Here is a 13,924-nt window from a genome sequence, read left to right on the forward strand (position 1 = left end):
TTGTTCTCCATCGAACTTGTTTTCTTGCTGAAAAACTATATCCACTTTAAAAAAAATTTATACAACGCTTTACCTAACATTGATTGTAAGGGGCATTTAATCTCCTAACATTCCATGAAAGAATATTCATTGATTCAAGGGGACAACTTTCTCCAATCCTATTCTCAATAGTGTTGAAATTTTCTACTGATCTTTTTCTCACAATCTAATTTGTTGAGTTATATCAATGATTTCCTTCCTCTCCTACTACCAGGAGATGGACCACAATTTGGTTTTATCTTAATTTGAAGATTTTATTGTAGACCCAAGGAAATTTTATCTTTAGGGCATTCAATATCCTCTAATTTCTCTATTTCATCCTTTAATATTCCATTGTCCTCCTCCTCTAGCCCAAGTCAAGATTTACAATTTTATGAATAAGAGTTTGCTTTTCAAACTGAAATTCTTCATTGTCTATACATTGATTGTCATAAATTCCTAAAAATCCACAAACAAATGTTAACTCCAAATAGACTAGAGAGCCCTCCTCAGTAGAATCAATCACCTCTAGATCCTCAAAGGAGAGGGTTTGAGTTTTAGGAAGAGTTTCACCATCCCCTGAAGAATTTATGATCTTCTTTTTGAAGTATGGAGTAGAAGAGGGACTATGATCAATCCTCCTCAATGAGTCTAGAAAGATGATAACATTCCAAACTTATTCACTGCCATTGATTGTGATCCTTGTACATTTTTCTGATACTGTAATGTCGAGGACCTTCTTCTGACTAAAATAAGACTTTTGGCTAGTGATTCTTTTGAATTTGATCCATTGCCTAACTTATTTTTTCTTCTTGTTTGAACTACCCTTTGGCCTCCCTATTTTGTCTTTCAGAGGGTGGAAAACTCTTCCCCTAACTCCCTCAAACCATTTACTTTAGGCTGAGGGATAATTGCACTAACAAATTAAAGGTTTTTCTCTATCAAGTATAAAATAGGGTTTACTAAGACTTGCTCAATCTTTTTATGAATTCTTGACATTATGTTTGTCTTTAAAATTCCTCTTTCTACATCCTCTATCTGAGGCAATCTCCATTTCTTAAACTGGTCCATTTGCAAGCCTTGACTACCAATTTTTAAGAAAAAGTTTATGCTTTGTCAAAGAGAAAATTCCTTTTTCATCACAAACATCTTCTTTACATAAGTCATTACTTTCTTGCATTTAGACTCAATCAGTTCTTGTTCTTTTCTCACTCCTCTCAATCTTAGAATGTAATTTTAGTTTTTTAGATAGATTAGCCTACTACTTTCCGTGATAATCATCTCCAACCCTATATGCAAATTCCTACCAGAGTAATTCCCACCAATATAATTTTAATGAAACTGAGAAATAAGAATGCTACCAAGCTTATTCGATATTGATCTTACAAAGGGATGTCTTTCTATTCCATCCTACCATTTGAATTAGGACAAGTAAATTTTCATTTATACTTTCTAGCTTAGTATCTTCTACTATCTAAAGATGAAGATTTTGATCTTTTATCCATTAATCTTCCCCTAACACTTGATGTACTATCTCCTCTAAGATTCTATATTTAACTTCCTTATACCAAGATTGGACAAAAACCTCTAAGATTTCTAGGGAAACATTCTCCTTTGGAATCTCAAATTTCCTCAAAATCCTTTGAGAAGATGCTACAGGAGAACAAGGAGAAGAAATCTCAAGGAAGAGTTCTGAAGCCTCAAACCTATTCTCCTATGGATGTATGTATGATTAAAATTTATATTTTCAAATATTTTGATATATATTTCATCTATATATATTTATTTATAATAAAAAGTTAAATAAACATAAAGTTATTATTTGAAGAAAGTTTGGTTTTTTCTCTCTTCTTGATTATAAGGTAAAAACTGAAATACATTGAAGTATGATCTGAGTTCATGAGTACATAAAGCCTAACAATCTAGAAAAACCCACAAATACTTGTGAGTATACAAGTCATAGATTACATTTACATTACATCCTTATACCAAACCCATGCTTCTAGCTATATCCATACACATTTATCAATAAAAAGTTAAATAAATATAATGTTATTATTTGAAGAAAATTCAACTTTTTAAAAAAATATTTAATATTATGGATTTAAGTCATGGAACATTATATAATGTGATAATAGGAGAAACTTATTTATATAATGTGATAATAGTTTAATTGTTTTATAATTTGTAATATTAGGTAAAGTTGTAAATGAGACCAAGTTATTAGTTGTTTGACATTTAAATCTTTTTGTTGTTATTAAATACAAAGGTTAATTTGTAAAAATTATAAATTAATTGCCTAACAATTTGTAAAAGTTATAAATTAATTATCAATTAATTATCTAACATTTGTAATAGTTAAACTATCTGGCTCTTTTATTATGTGGATCATTACATGTAACACCATTTAAGATGCCATTTCAAGTATCCGTTTTTTCCTTGACATCATATAGAAAATAGTTAAACCATCTGGGTCTTTTAATATGTCGGGTATTACATTTAACACAATAAGATGTCATCTCAAATACCTTTTTTTGTTCTCACGTCATATAAAGAAAAGTTAAACCACTAGTACATTCAGAGCTGATTTCTGGTAGTCGTTTGTCGGATTTGTGATGAATTTTCATCAGAGTGCCGACAAAATCAACCATCAAAAAATCGGCATCGCATTGATCGCCGATGCCATGCCCATCGAAAATACAAAAATCCAATGGACTTTGCTGATGGTCAAAGAAGTTGTCAGAATTAGTAGATTTCATCGCAAAGCCCTCGGTGATTTTGAACTTCGCACCAATGGTAATGTTGTTTATCCGCCACTTGTGTTGTTGGTCCATTCGGAGACATCGATGACTGTCTGACTATGAAGTGTCATTGCATGTACAACATCCTTGTCAGATGTTTGTGTGGTTTGAGTCGGAAGTGCAATGAGTCCAGAACATTTCACCAACGAGAACGTTGTATGTCTGCCAATTACATCATCGGTCGAAAGCTTGGTATTCATCATAATTCTGATGATGATAATTTTTATTGGAAAAAATAAATTATTATCCAGTCATTGATATGTACAGTAATGATATTCTATCCCCACCACCTACTAGTAGGGGTATAGGTTTGAGGCTAATATGAGGTGCATGATTTCAAGCTAATATGATCAGACGTACCATGGTTGAGATGGTCCAACTCCCTAGTCTCACTCTATGACTAAGCTCATGCCATATCTAAATCAAAGACATCTCAAATACATCATCGGTGGAAAGCTGCAAAATGCCATTTTCATACATAAGCAAGACATACACAATTGGGCACAATCACCAAGGGAACAGTAAAAAGTCTGTTTGAGATCATTGTCCTAATTGTGGTGTGGTCACGAAGAGATCACTGTAAATTTGTCAACCTCTTCGTGACCACACCACAATTAGGATAATGATCTCAAACACACTTTGTTCTCCTGGTGATTGTGCCCAATTGTGTATGTCTTGCTTATGTATGAAAATGGCATTTTACAGCTTTCCACCGATGATGTATTTGAGATGTCTTTGATTTAGATATGGAATGAGCTTAGTCATAGAGTGAGACTAGGGAGTTGGACCATCTCAACCATGGTGCACCTACATGTATATAGTTTTGTGTATTCATTAAAGATTTTCATTTAATTTTGAGCATTTTGGTTAGCAAATCATGGGTGCACTTTACATTCTTGTTGTTATCCAATTCACTTACTTTAGCTCTGTTTCTTTCTTCAGATTTGGGGTCTAGAGCTCCTCCCTAAGCAGAGATTGTTGGTTTCGTCTCCCCTACTTTGGTTGGAGAGTTTCTTGCTATCTCTGGTAGTTAGACCATAGAGTTTATCTTTTCTTAGATTCATTAATCTTTTTATTTGTTGTGTAGTGTCTTTCTTGATATGCTTGATTAGGATAGTGTTTAATCTTTGATTTGCTAACCCTAATGAATAACATTTTTTCTTGTGCTTCTCTTTGTGTGTATAGCAGTCAAATAGGTTTTTCTAACTATCCTTCTTTTTGCATAGCATCATATACATATACATATTATGTATATATCTATATATCTACATATACATATATGACCAAATCCTATATATCATTTGGTTTTATTTTATTATTTTTTGTTTTCACATATGATATTATTATAATACCTAATGTTGTATCCCTATTTTTTTTTTTAATCCAATTTTCATTTATATGTCAATTGCATTTAATAGGGGTTTTTTTGTTGTTAGCATCTTCATGCTTTGAGTCTAAATTTTAATATCCTGAAGCTTATTCCAGTATTTTCTAAGGCCCTAGGTCCTTTTTTCTTTGGAAATCTCATTAAAAGGCTCCAAAAGATTTCAAATGTACCTTATAAATGAAAAGAAGGGCTATATTCTTATGATTATATTGTAAAAACTTTAGAAAAGAAGTACATTCATGTGACTTCATGAAAGAAAAAGTTTATTCCAAAAGAAAATACTTTGGAGGGAAGGTCATTCAAGTCTTCAAATGCATGTTCTACATGTGACCAATGATTAACTTGAGTCTGAAGGAGTCAAACTCGGGTTTGATATAGCTGGACGTGGGTTTTCATGCAAATACCCTATTAGGGAGCGGGACCAGTAGTTGTGAGGGGTAACTTTGTCAACATGTAGCCATCACATGGAATATCCTAAGACCTCCAATTTTTATATATACACTATTGCTAATTTACCCTAGAATTCCTACTCAACTACTCCTATTATTATTTATGTGAAAGTATGAATTGATGGGTTGTGTTTTATAGATGACCTGTGCCTTTCTTTGTTGTTTGGGCTACATAGTCTTTATATTTCTTTAGGACTTATTGTGTAAAATTATGAGATAATTTTTAAACCCACCCCTCTTGATGAGTCTATCAATTACTGTTTCTTATGAGCTCTACTTCGATGTCTTTATTGTAAATTGCTTGAATGAATTTAACTCTAACCTTAAGAGACCATCCAAGGAAGAAATACAAGGAACAATTACAATTCACAAGTAAATCTTTTATTCAAATCTACAATATGAAACACAGAGTTTTACTAGAAGAACACAAGTAACCTTATCTCCTTTAGATAATATCACAAGCAACTACCTGCAAAAAATGCAGTAATCTGCAATGGTTTGAATCCACTTCCAGGATTCACTAAAATGCTTCATTTCAGTTTTCTACCTTATTGTTTATAGGTGGAAAGCCTAAGGTTCAATGTTGAACTTGGTTGCTCTGATACCATATGTAATATTCCATTAATTCTATACTTAAAGAAAATAAATTGTGATCTATATTAAGATAAAAGATTGAGCATTTCAAAATAAAACATAACTACTTCAATTGAAGGAGAAAACTAACTAAATGTTCTTCAACATAATAAGAATCTAACTAATTTATCTAAAAGAAAGGTAATCTTTTAACAATAAAAAACATTAAAAAAATATTATTAAGCTAATCAATATCAAAAAGGAATTCAAATGGCAAGTTTTATTTTTGAGGGAAGAGATAAAGGTTCAGAGGTTACAATTCATTATCTTTCCAAATGAAACTTTTTGTATCAAGCCTCGACATAGTTTGGAATAGGGAGAGTATCATCAAGGGCTTCTCCATTCAATCATAGACTTGCCAGTCTCCCATGCCCCATCCAATTGGAAGAGACCCAACCCTTCACGAGGTTCCATTCTAATGATTGGGTCTCTTTTACATCTGGCCATCTGATCTTGGTGTTCAAAACCTACGCGCAACTATTCAGTCACACACTATAGGTAACCCCTAACTACTATGACCATCTGACTAGTAGCTGTATCTAGTTCATGTGATCTAACAATCACTTAGATAAAGCATCACCATCTTGGCCAAAGTTTTAACATTGCAAGCACTAATGCGTTGTTAGTGTTCACCTCCCTTGCTCGACTTGTACATCCAATTTTTGAGCTCAACAAACTCACTAGTTACCAACCATCTAAAATAGCCATCTGCTTAATGCGTACTAACAATAAGGTTATTAATGACCATCATATGATAAATAACATACACTTGAGCCAACTAACTCACTGGTTTACTAACCAACTATCTAGTGAACCGCTTAATGTCTACTAAGAATAATAGTCATAAATGACCATCATAAGATAATTAACATACACTTGAGTCAGTTGATTCATTGGCTATAGAACTTCTAGGTTTAAACTGATCCAATTTGTTACATAACAGTCTCATGTCTACTGACATTAACGGTTTACAAGGACCTTCATGGGATTGTGACATAACCTGACAAGCCAACTGCTACAAATCCCCTATCTCTAACAAGCTTCAACTGTCATCATGGAATTAAACCTAATACAACATTGGTTCCCTTATTTAGCTAAATTAACACATCATATTACGACTCAACAAAAAATACAGTTCTAATATATATTTTGTCTTTGTATATTCCTAAAATTATGCATCTAATTGATGATAAGAATCCTTTTTCAGGTCTTGCAACCATGGAGACTGGTTATAATCTGATTATAACTGATGTGTATTGATTCCAAGATGAACCATATTCAGTTGAACTATGACTTAAGAGTGGAAAACAAATAAACATAGAATAGCTGCAATACTTGGCTATTATGCTCTCGTGGGCTAGCAATCATATTCTATAGTGAATACTCAGAGGTTGCTACTCAACCATACTATGCACAAGATATGAATGCAGTATTCAATTTTCTTATGAATAAGATAAGATAGTGTATTCGATGAAAAGTAACAGAATATTGTCATGATTTATATCTATGAATAAATTTATCTTCCTTTAGTTCAAGACTTGATAATGAATGAGTAAATCATTTAGCCTCTACAATTTATCTTAACAAGAAAGATCATGAACATGCAATAGCTATACATCAGCTACTCGAGGTGGAATTTACACGGCTATGCAAGAGAAAAATAATCACAGTTAGGCATGATAGTATGCTCATAGCTATCAGAGCAAGATTCTTTTCAATTCATTTTACTTTTTCTTTTAATGAGTAATATTTTCACAGTAAATTAGTGATACACGATTAACCTCTACATTTCAATTGGATATGAAATAGATACATACCTGATGTGAGAGAAAATGAGGAAGGAAATACCCCTTGAATGCAACATTTGCATGACTATGATAGAAGAGAATCTGGAATACTCTTTGTTTCCTCCTTCTTTCCCCACTACTAAAAGTTCACATATGCAAAGGAAAAACAACTAATTTTACTATATATATTCGCCAAAATACTATAGTGGTAAGCCTGAGGCTATAATCTACTCCTTTCTCTAAATTTCCTCCATATTATAAAAGCTCCCTCCTTTATATGAGAGTATACGTTATCAGCAAGCGTTGTGGCTTTTCAACATATAACTGTCAACTAACACTTTTGTTTTGAACATTATTTCAACTAGGTATTTTCTCCCTTCATCGAAATGTTGTATTCAGTCACTATGGCTGTCTCCTCACTGATACCTATCTGATATCCATCAGGTTTTTATGTCAAAGAAACCTTGGGCTTCGGTGACCTCCTTTATTTTTCCACCGAAATACCTCTTCCATCGATATTACTATGCCCCGTTGATGAATGGATCTATTGTCTCACCGAAGCCTTTATTTATCCTCTCTTTTCATCTTCCACCAATAAAGATATCGGCAAAACAACACATATCAGAGACATGCCTTTTATCCTCCTTGAAACCTATTTCCTCATCAATATTTATCTGATGTCCATTGGGTTTCATGTCGAAGAAACCTCGGGCTTCAGTAACTTCCATCGAAACACTTTTTTTATCGACATCACTACACTCCTTCGATGAATGGGTCTATTGTTTCATCGAGGCCATCTTTCTTTTAATGATTTTCTTCCACTATCATCTTTCATTGATGAGCTCATTAGTAATCTTCCTCGATAAAGTTGCATCGGTAAAACCACACATATTGGTAACATGCCTTTTAGCCTCCTCGAAACTCATATCCTTATCAATATCTTTTATCGATGTAGCTTCCTTCTGTTTGATCGATATCATTCTTTTGATAAGAATGCTTCTTTCGGTAAGTTTCCTTCATGTTGCGCAGATGGTATTATTTCCTTGGAAGCCTTTTCCTATCGATGAAACTCATCTCAGCTTTCTTCGATATCCTCTTTCGGTGGAATCATTGCTTTCAATGAGTCCCTTTTAGAGTTCATCGGTGTTACCTTTCCTTTGATACCCTTTTTATATCAATGAGACATCGTTGGGTCTCATCGATACTATTCGAATTTTGGATATTTTGATAGAATGCTATTAGACTTGTTCGATAACTTATGGGTTATTACGGTATCAATGAAAATGATGTTTTCTTCCAAAGATAGATGGCTTCTATGATTTAATCTCTCAAATCAAGATATTTTACTTAATTCAAATTTGATGCTCAACAGGTTCCACAAGCTACACCTTCAGTTTATGTCCTATCACTTCACCGCAAGGAGGAAGGTTTTTAAGAAAAGAACTACATGCAATAGTCAAAGGGTTACTTCAAAGTTTGAATGAGAGGTTTGCCTCTTCGATGAAGGAGTTTCATAAAAATATGAACAGAATCCATAAGGACATTTACAAAGCACCTCATGCCAACACCATGCAAACCACATGCAGAGTTTAGGCATGATAGAAGTTAGCATCAAAGCTTCTGGAGAGAAATTGTCATAGTCATAACAGTAGATATCCACATTTGGAGGTAGGGTTTTCAGAACCCTATTTTAGAATTTTTAGTATCTTATTATTTAAATCATGCATTGGATACGCCTACAGTAATGATTCAAGAAAAATTTAGGTTAAAGGAGAAATCTGATTATCTATAAGAAAATAATATAGTTTCAACTTTGTGTTATGACAACATCTATAGGTTTGTCAATGCTTTCTTGCTCACCATAAGGGTTCCACATATTATTTAAAAGGGTTGATTGTCTTGCTACATTTTATTTTTCCTTCAAGTGAGCAAATCCCTAGGTCTCTTTTGTTCCCTAGGATAGCTTAGAAAGTATAGTCATGCAAAATTCGTTTAGTGAAATTATCAAGAGTTTTTAATCCCAAAACAAATCTCAATCATAAATAGAAAAGGTGCAATAGTAGGATTGACATGAAATAGATAAAGATCAAGTATGGGAAGCAGCGAGCAAGGTCTTTTACATATAGGGTAATAAAAGTAATGAATAGTGGCCCAAAATTATTCAAAAGGTCAAGAAATAGAGAAAGCTTGAGAGTCAAATTCAAAAGACAAAGACATCATATGATCATTGAGTAGTGATCTTAAATGCAAATTATAGCAAGGTATTGTGACTATAAGATAGAAACCATCCTAGGAGCCTCCAATATATCAAAAGAAGTTGAGAAAGTAGCAAGCTTACTGTACAAAGATAGTGATCACTATAAAGTTGTAGTCAATTTCAAAGCATTGATTTGTGGGAAAAAAGGGTTTCATATGGGGATAGAGCAGTCTCATGAAATGTCATGATAGTCATAATCATAATCTAAAGAGTAGTCAAATCTTTAAGATAGATTGGTGATAGTGCAGTCATTCATTAATTGTTTTGAACATTTCAAGATATGTTTTCCTAATAGATGGTCAAGTATAGAACAACAACACTCAAAAAAATATAGTCTAGAGAGATTGCAGTCTACAGTAAAGCCAGTAGGCAGTCATACCTTGTACCAAATAAAATGACAGTAATCAAGTCTACTAATTGAAAAAGAGCAGGGTATAAGTTTCTAAAAGGTCTTTTCAAACCTTAAAAACATATAACACGTTATTGTTGCAGCATTATCAAAACTTGACAAGAACAACACCTTATAACCTCAAGAGGCATAGCAGTCATAGGGAAACTCATGTCAAATGTGCAACTCAATACAACAAATGATCTTATTTTGTAGCCCTATAGCATCATAATGTAGTCCTTGACCAAGTATGCATACAAGAAAAATCTAGTTCTATTAAGGCACAAGCATCAAAGTCAGAGGTTATGACAACTAGTCAAAAACATCAAGTACAAAAAGGTTAGTCTCAGTCACTAAAACATAATTTGCAACATGCATTAGGATTTGTCCTCCTTACAAATAGTGCAACATTAAAAAGGTATTATCAAAGCTACAACCACAATTCAAAGAGGAATCTTACAAAGATAGGACAATGCTAGGTACAGTCATAAGTCAAGGCAAATACATAGTTGAAACTCAGTCCAAAATAGTGAAGAAGTGCAACAAATGACATGAGAAGTCTAAAGAAGTATTATAGCAATCATGAGTCAAGGATTAATGAAGAGATTTTTTGCATCCATGATACAATCCTTAAAAGCATCCATGATACAATCTCAAACACACTTTTTACTGTTCTCTTGGTGATTGTGCCCAATTGTGTATGTCTTGCTTATGTATGAAAATGGCATTTTGCATCTTTCCACCAACAATGTATTTGAGATGTCTTTGATTTAGATATGGCATGAGCTTATTTGTAGAGTGAGACTAGGGAGTTGGACCATCTCAACCATGGTGCGCCTACATATGTATATCATTTTTGTGTATTCATTAAAGATTTTCATTTAATTTTAATCAACTAAAGAGAAATATTCATGACTTACAAGTAATAAACAAGGATGCGGCATATTCATTACTTACAAGGATGCAGCATATTCATAACTTTTGCTGTGCTACCTTGGATATCAACACTAGAAGCAACTCATATTGTTCGTGTACAAACAAGACAATATGGGAGTTCATTATACCCATAAAATTGTGGTGTTGTTGTTCGTGTTGGCTCTGTTGGACCCTGCAATTAAGATTCAATATAGATTATTCAATAAGATTAACTATGTAACATAATGAAATATTGAAAAGTGTGTTATCTTGTTGAGCTTCACTTGGTTTCGAGAATAGTTTAATATTCTCTACTTAACAGGGCCAAATACGTGAAGGTGGAAGCTCGTTTGGCCCCTCCCCCCCCCCCAACATCACTCTAAATTCCCCTTTAACATCTTATAACATTTATTCATTCATTCATTCTTTCTACCATTAATAAAATATAGCATTCATTCATTAATATCACATAACGTTCATTAACACATAACATTGATTAACATTAATTAACACTGAACATTGAACAAAAAGAATATGTTATTTTTGTAATTTATATTTAATGAACACAAAACTATATTCCCTTATAAGATATTCAGATTACAAAAATAGCTAAATTGCAAAATACCTTTATCCCAAAAAATATCTTCTTAACTACCCTATTTAAATTAATTAATTAAAAAATATTTTACAAAAAATTAATAACCAACCAAAAAAACACAAAATAGTTTAATCGCATAAGTTAGATAATTACTCTTTTAACCCTATAGAACCTAAAACCACCTTCCTTTTATTCAATTCCCAGTATACTTAATTTCTTAAGCTACAATTTTAAAAAAATTCACATCCTTTGCAAGATAATGTGAAAAGGAAAGTAGCAAACACCTAAAAAAATTATGGTATCACACGAGGTCACCCCTTAAAGTCATATAAGAGAAAGATAACATAAATAATGGTAAAGGTTTAGATAGTTAAACTATCTCATCTTTTCAATTATCTTCTTAACTGCCCTCTTTAAAAACATTTAATTTTAAAAAAAATTACAAGCATTCATAAAAAAAAAACATAAAACACCTCTATTAATACTCTTTAATCCCATAAACTACTTAGTCTTTGCTCCTATAAAATAAAATATCTTCTTTTTAAACAACCTTCTCTTTAGTTCAAGCTTGTCACTTTCTCAACCTGGTTTTCTATTTTGTGACCATGGGTGGTGATTTGATTAAGATTGAACCCAACATCTGCACTGAATTTAAGAGTAATGGGGAGTTGTGGGACAAAGTGATTAAAGGGAACTTGGATAATTATGTTGAAGGGATGACAGGCCATGACCCTAAGCTCTCTACTAATTTTGTTAATTCTTCTGATAATGTGCACATGAAGATTGGTAGTGTTATTTTCGTGGTTTTGGTGGGGACTATTGCGAAGGTGATAGGGCTGGCCCTTGATTGTGTGTCCTTTCCCAAAAAACCCAAAGGGATTTCCAAGGATGACTTTGATCACCTTTTTCAACCAAGACGAGTTTCCATGCTTCAAAGTGGCTACAACAGGGAGGATCTCCCTGACATTTGGAAGGATGCGACTTTTCTTATTATGAAGTTATTCACCTTGGACGACAAGAAAAGAAGTTTCCATACATAGATTTTTCCCATTCTAAATCATCTCCGTTATGTGGTTAGAATTAATTTCCCTTTTTGGATTATGTCTTCTTTGTCTCAGCCTATTTACAAAGCCATTGAAAAGGGTAATGCCCCACTCCACCAAGGTCTCATCTCGAGGCTGTATAACTTCCACCTTGATTTATCCCCCTCTAGTGTGGTCCCTTCTATTGCGACTGAGTCTACCTATGACCCCAATTTAATTGCTGACCATATTGTTATCAGCTGTAATTCTAGGAAACAGATTATATGTCACCCTAGCTCTAAAATCATGGTCAAACCCCACTTTACCAATCGACTTGCCAAGTTTTTAAAATGAAACTTTATAGAAAAATGACCACCCTGCATTCTTCCTAAGGCAATAATAGTTTTTTGAAATTAAGCTTTATAGAACAAAGACCATTCTACATTTGTCCTAAGGTAATAAACTCTCACAATGTGTTCTAAAAGAAATAACTTTAATAATAAAATAATTAAAAAATTAATAATTTAATAAAATTTATATAAAACAATATAATTTCTCACCAAATTACTTAAATAATATAATAAAAATATATATCATTTTATAATATTATTAAAAAAAAATTTTATTTTTTTTAAGATAAAAATAAATGGTATTTATTTTTAAAGATTAATTTAGAAACTTTCTTTAATCAAATCATTTTTTAAGAAAGATAATTCTTTTTTAATATAACATAACTAATAATAATAAAGTAAAAAAAATTAATGCTATTGAAAATTAAAAATATTTGTAATTTAAAAGTAAAAAAAATGATAATGATAAAAAAATGTTTTTTGTTCTTTAGAAAAAGAAAAATATATTTACAAATTATATAATGTAACATTAATAAATAAAATAAATACTCTTAAAAAAACTACATTTAAAAATTAAATATTTATTTTCATTAACAAATTCTCTCTCAGCCAAATGTATTTCAAATTACATGTTTTTTATTTTTATTTACATCTGCCTGTGACTATTCGACGTAATTAAGAAATGATTTTTTTAAAATTATCATTGCTTTAAGTTTTATTATGGTTAGTTAGATTCTATATAATTTTTACTTATAATTAATATAAAATAGAATTGAATTAGAAAATCCAAACAAATTTACATCATTTAAGCTTTCCATTATCGATCTTCTGTCTCAATGACTCCAGGCTATTAGTTTCCATACCCTTCTCATTCTCTTCTCCCACCTACAAATCACACTAATTTTCTTTCAAACCCTAGTGATCTTCCACAATTAAAATTTGCATGCAATTAAACAAAAACAAAACAAGTGTCATCTGTGAAGCTTGCATCAACCACTCTTCTTTTCCTTACCCCTCATCGCCTGCCTTTGGGAATCACCTTCGGCCATGCCCATGTCAACTCATTGTCTTTCCTCTCATGACGCAGAATTATCCCTTTGAGTTTTTTCCAGGCCCGCGCTCTGTCCAACACATAAGCCTCCTTATCCACCTTCCCAATCCACCAAATAAAGGAAACTATGCCAAATTCATCGACATCATTTGCCTCTTCAAATCCTTCTGAGCAGTCTAATCCAACTCCAGGCACAACCCACTCCAAAATGAAATCCAAACCATCAAGCAAAGCAACATAAAAAATGGAGGTAGCAGCTCCCACTTTA

This window comes from Cryptomeria japonica, chromosome 9 (genome assembly GCF_030272615.1).
Source record: "Cryptomeria japonica chromosome 9, Sugi_1.0, whole genome shotgun sequence".
Classification (NCBI taxonomy): Eukaryota; Viridiplantae; Streptophyta; class Pinopsida; order Cupressales; family Cupressaceae; genus Cryptomeria; species Cryptomeria japonica.